The 6,000-nt window shown below is 48.6% G+C and overlaps 1 protein-coding gene across 1 annotated transcript in view; it reads left to right on the top strand.

The window, feature by feature from the left end:
- Positions 1 to 3,057: 3,057 nt before the first annotated feature.
- Positions 3,058 to 6,000, top strand: part of TEKT3 (tektin 3) — a 156,500-nt gene continuing 153,557 nt past the window's right edge. The window contains exon 1 of the mRNA XM_048817574.2: positions 3,058 to 3,212. The gene's annotated coding sequence lies outside the window, so the exon portion shown is untranslated. The remainder of the gene's footprint in view (positions 3,213 to 6,000) is intronic.

The raw sequence follows: 6,000 nt of genomic DNA, 5'->3' as shown, positions 1-6,000 counted from the left end.
CCCAAATGTCTACACTGTAATTAATCAGCCCCTTAACCTGAGCCCTGGGAGCCTGAGCCAGCTGGCATGGGCCAACCTTGGGTGTCTAATTACAGTGTAGACATACGCTGAATCTGGCTCTGACCTGGGGCTCCAATTCCTGAATCATGACTCCTGCTCGAAGCACCAAGCATGATCATCCATGTCATGGGCGGTGCATGAGCTCCCCCTTTGGGGAGGCTAGCCATGCAGCCCCCGCTCCTGCTGCTCCTACCCCGCCCCCTGTCTGCCGGAGCCCCGAACCTTCTCCCCCCCCGCCACAGCCAGAAAAGCCCCATGCCAAACTGCCCCTGGCTGCCGGCCGAACCATCCCAGGTTGCTGGCCGGCACAGCGCTGGGTCGACTGCTGACCCCAGTGTCAGCCCCAGCTCCAGGCCACCGGCTGGCACCAGCTGGCCTCCAGCGGAGCTCCTGCCGGCTTCAGCGGAGAGGTTGGAATGTGAGTGGGGCCAGGGCCTGGGATAGGGAAGGCTTAGCCTCCCCTGGCCTATTATACCTGTTGCCCATGACCCAGTCCCAGTCACTGACACAGGCATATTGGATGTCTGGGGCAAAAAAAAAAATAAAAAAAAAATCAAGCAGCCCAGGGCTATGGGATAAAGCTGGACTTTTCTTGTAATGGCTGCTCTGGGCCAGGGTGCGGCTGGGCACCCCAACTGGCAGCTGGGAGCCTGTCTCTCTTGTTTCAGAGTAGCAGCCGTTAATTGTATCCAGTTTGCAAATTAATTCCAATTCAGCAGTCTCTCGTTGGAGTCTGTTTTTGAAGTTTTTTTGTTGAAGAATTGCCACTTTTAGGTTTGTAATCAAGTGACCAAAGAGATTGAAGTGTTCTCTGACTGGTTTTTGAATGTTATAATTCCAACGAGAGACTGCTGAATTGGAATTAATTTGCAAACTGGATACAATTAACTTAGGCTTGAATAAAGACTGGGAGTGGATGGGTCATTACACAAAGTAAAACTATTTCCCCATGTTTATTCCCTTCACCCCCCCTCCCCCGCCACTACTGTTCCTCACATGTTCTTGTCAATGGCTGGAAATGGCCCACCTTGCTTATCACTACAAAAGGTTCCCCCCCCCCCCTCCTGCTGGTAATAGCTCACCTTACCAGATCACTCTGGTTACAGTGTGCATGGTAACACCCATTGTTTCATGTTCTCTGTGTATATAAATCTCCCCACTGTATTTTCCACTGAATGCATCTGATGAAGTGAGCTGTAGCTCATGAAAGCTTATGCTCAAATAAATTGGTTAGTCTCTAAGGTGCCACAAGTCCTCCTGTTCTTTTTGTCTCTCCTGTGCTCTCCATGGCCTCCTGCTGGCACATAAGTGGTGTGGAGGAGAAGCCAGTGGATGCCTGTGCAGCGGGGACAAAAGCCAGACTGGGGGAGGGAAAGGAGGAGACTGAGATGAAGTCTGGTGAGACTGGGACTGGAGGGAGATGGGGAGAGAAATTGGGTCTGGGACTGGCTGGGCGAAGAGCCTGGGAGTAGGAACTGTGGAGAGAGGGGAGGATAGGACAGATTGGACAAGGAAATTGGGAGCTGGATGGAGACTGGGATTGGGAGCTGGTGAGGGAAAAGGGATTTACCGGGAGCCAGTTGGATGCGGGACGGGGGAACAACAGTGAGATCAGACAAGGAGCTGGAGGGGGGACAGTGGGACTGCCCGGGCAAGGAGACTGGTGCAGGGGGAAATGGGAATGGGGGAATGGGAACAAGGGGAGACAGAACTGACAAGGAGCCGGGGTGAGGGGAGGGACCTGGGCAAACAGACTGGGAGAAGGAGACAGGGAGGGGGGAGCCTGTGGCAAGGAGACAGAGATGGAGACTGAATGAGGAGCTCAGGGAGGGAGACTAGGATGGGGAGTCAGTGGGGGATGAGTGAGACAGATTGGACAAGGAGCTGGAAGGGGTGAACTGAGACTGGTTGGGGAAGGAGACTGGGACTGAGAGTAGGGGGGTCTGATTTGCAGAAGTGGTGAGGGTCATGCATAGGAATAAAAATTTGGCCGCTTTTGGAGGGGCACTTTCTGTGCCCCCTATAGCCAGAGGAGCTGTCTCTTCCTCTGCCTCCTCCATGGCCCTGGGGCTGGTGGAGTTGTCATCTCCTGCCCTGGCCCGGGGCCAGGCTGATGGGGGGGGGCATGTCCCTGCTTGCCCCCACTTGCGCACGCCCCTGCTGAGCACTCACAGCTACAACTGATATCAGTGGGAGCTATGCTTTGAATGTATAAAGTGCTGTATAACGCTAAGTACTCTGAAAAAATCCTATACTAATTGTCTCCAGCCAGACACCAAAATTAGTGGATAGTTTTGACTTTAATCTTTCTGTGCCTCAGTTCTCCATCTGTAAAATGGGAACAATACCATCCCCACAGCTCACAGGAGGTTGTAAGAAAAAATCAGTTAATATTTGTGAAGCACTTGGATACTGTAGTGATGAGTCATAGGCTGGGTCTACACTTAAAATGGTACAGTGGCACAGCTGTAGTGCGGCAGTGTAGACACGACTGTGAAAGGGGTGGTTCTCCAGTTACTGTGAAGAGCCACCTCCTCGAGAGGTGGTAGCTAGGTCAATGGAAGAGCACTGAAGGAGGCAAGGGTCCTGTGGAAGAAATATTATGTGATTGTGTAATTAAAGACTATCATGCATACACATAAGGGGTCTGAATTAAAGTTGCACAGGCAATCTTCATTCTGGCATTTCCTAGTTTTTGAGTGCTTGACTTTGCAACATTAATAATGGGGTGGGTTCCCCCCTTGTATAATGTGTATTTAAGGTCTGATCCAATACCCACTACAGTCAGGGGAATGACTCTGATGAGCATTTGTTAAGGCTTTGTGCCTGGTGGTATACAAAGTAACTACCACAATTCCCCATGAATGGTAGTAATGTGACATCCCTATAGTAACACAAATTGTTTACTGGCACTTGTACAACTTCCTTCAATCTGCTCTCGGCTTGCAGGCCTCTGAGAGAGGAAAATAGCTGGAAATGTTTTTGGTTGCGTAGCCGTCTGTGATCAATGTTTTGCACCCCTCCTGCTTAGTGAGAGACAGAAATGGATGTTTTTTTAAAGGAAATCTTGGAGCCTTCTCAACGGGATGCGTTCAATCACCTGACACAGATGGAAACGGCCACTGCTTGCGCCTTTAAGAACTCAGTGAAAGGTAAGATGACTGCACTGTGGGTGATGTAGCTTGTACCTCCCCGGGTTTAATTCTGCTGCCATTGAAGTCGATGGCAAAGCTCCCTCTGAGATCTGTTGGAACAGGAGTGGCCATGCAAGCTCAAAGGTTAAATTCATCTACAGCTGAGCAAATATTGAAAAAAAACAAGCCCTCTAAAATACAGTCAAACTTAAATAAAGTCACTTTGACTGTGCTCACTCCCCTTGTGTGCTTGCTTTATGCTGGGGGGAGGGGGATTAAGTTCTGGGATGGACCAGCCCTTAAGCTCAACTGCTCAAATATTCACCAAAACCAAATTGCAAAATATGGAGCCAACCAGGGACAGTGAGAATTGTTCTCTGTGAATTTTTCCCTTGACTATGCAGTTTGAAAGTTGTGCTCTTGTTGGTTAGTTCATTCAATCAATCAGGAAATTAAATCAATGCCATGTTTCTTACGGAACTCAGCAGGAAGTTTGAATATGCACTAAAAGCTATTTGGAAATTATCTGCAGACCTATCATTATTCACTGACGAACTCTGTGATTCATTTCCAATATACTGGAGAATATTGGAATTTGTTCATGGACAATTAAACAGAAAGAGGTGATACTGATCAGATAAGTGGCTTGTCACAAATCATTTGCCCACCTGTAAATTCTGCTCTCTGAAGTCCCCACTGAGTGACGTACCTGAGTGGAGAAAATTGGTCCCAGGAATTTAAGTATTAGCTTATTCTACAGGGTCTTGCCAGTTAGGATCACAAGGTGTGTAACTTTCAGCAGATAGCATGAAGAGGATTCTCAGTGTAAATGAGTATGGCTCAAATGAGAACCTAGCCCAAAGTTGTCTAACATTGATTAGTCCTCTCTCTAAGCAGGTTTAGTATTAACACAGTCGTGGTTAAACTTATTTTCACAAGGCAGGCTTACTGTTTCCCTAGCTGAGTGCACTGTTTTGTAGTTGATTCAGTCCAGGGAGTCAAATATCAACACGTTATCTGTTTATTGCATGCTGTATGAATAGGTGCAATTGTTCTTTACTGGGATTCTGCTCTGTTGGCTCTCAGTGAAATTGGAAGTAGGAGTGATGCCAGAATCTCAAAGCAGAGCATTGAGCTGGCAAGTCACCCACTATATGACTGCCATGTGCTAGGATTGATTTCATGGAAGGACAGATGCAGCCTGGCTTCCATTCCCACCGAAGGCCTTGTACGGCCATTATGTGGTTACATACATACATGCCAAGTCTCCCTGCGCTACAGAAACAGCAGCAGCATCTCTGCACGGTCTGCTGGGCACAGGATTTTGAAGTCAGCTGTTGGTAGCAGCTTTTAGAGGAATGGCTGCGGGGTGGAGTGGGGAGAGGGGAAATCTGTTGTATTTGGGCATTAATGTCATGAAGCTTTCCGTCCTAAAGAGAGGTGATATTTCACAGAGAGTACTGGTATTCTAAAGGTGGAAGAGCACAGCATAGCAAAATATGGGTGTGTGACTTATTGTTTTAATTTAAATGTGTGCAAATACAGCCATACAATCTGTGATGTTTGGGCATCTCTACTCCAGACCTGTCTTCTGTCCAAACTACAGTCTCAGCCTGTCTCTCTGGCATCTCCTTGTGGATGTCTAGCTGTCAGCTGGAGCTCAGAACGGCTAAGATTGCACTCCCTCTCCCCACTCCAAGCCGGCCTACTACTTCCTACTGTGGATAACACCGCCATTCCACTTGTCACTCAGGCTCGTAACCTGGGTGTCATCTTCGACTCGGACTTCTCTTTAGGTCCTCACAGCCAGACTGTCTGAGTCTTGGAGATTCTTCAGCAGAACTTCTAAGATCTGGCCTTTTCTGTCCATCCACACAGCCAACACTCTCTCCTCCTGGCTCTCAGCTCGCTTTTTCATTATTGCAGCATTGTTCTCTGCGGCCTTGACAAAGGTAGTCATGCCCTGTTCATATCCAGTTAGAAGGCTGCTCCAACAGTCATTTCCCTTGCCCATTGCTTGGACCATGTCATCCCTCTCTTAGCATCCCTCAATGGGTTCCCCTTTCTCTATTGCATCAGACCTATCTTCACCTGCCTATCATCTCTCATTGGTTACTGAAAGGTCGACTCCCGCCTCTGATCACCCGGTCATGATGCCAGCCTTCACTGCCCCCTTGTTCGATGTTAAATCAAGCACCTTTCTGCTTTCTCCCATGCTGCCTCACACACTTGGGAGGTGGCTGAGCATCGCCTCTCTGTGCCTCGGTTTCCCGTCTCTCAAATGGGCATAATAGTATTTCTCCACCTGTGTGTTGTGAAGACAAATTAATCAAAGATTCTGAGGCTCTCAGACTCTACAGCAATGAAGCATGGGTGGTAGTACTGCCAGTGACTGATAGAGGGTCAGAACTTCAGCCCTGGAAGCTCACAGCAGCTCTAAAGCCAACGTAATGGTCCCTTGAGAATTTCTCCCGTGGTGGGGCATCCTCTGGGTGCTGCAGAGGTGCTGTGTAAAATAGCCATTTGTGAGAGGCTGAGAAAGAGACCAAATGGTCTGGGGGCTGGGTAATGGTCTACAGTCTCTCGGTCACTAGTGTGAACACACTTACTTGGTGGGGACTAAAAGTAGTTACTGTTCAGTATGAAATGAGTCTGTGAAACAAATTCAGCCCTCGCTTAATTCATCATCAGGAGGAGTTACACCCGCTGGCTAATGTTACTGCACGCTCCAGAGCAGGCTGGCAGCTGGGGGGATTGAACCTGGGACTTCTACATCTAAATGCACGAAGCTCTACACCCACTGGTG

Source organism: Caretta caretta, chromosome 14 (assembly GCF_965140235.1).
Source record: "Caretta caretta isolate rCarCar2 chromosome 14, rCarCar1.hap1, whole genome shotgun sequence".
Classification (NCBI taxonomy): Eukaryota; Metazoa; Chordata; order Testudines; family Cheloniidae; genus Caretta; species Caretta caretta.
Note: the sequence above shows the minus strand (reverse complement) of the source record. Positions and strands in the feature narration are given on the sequence as shown.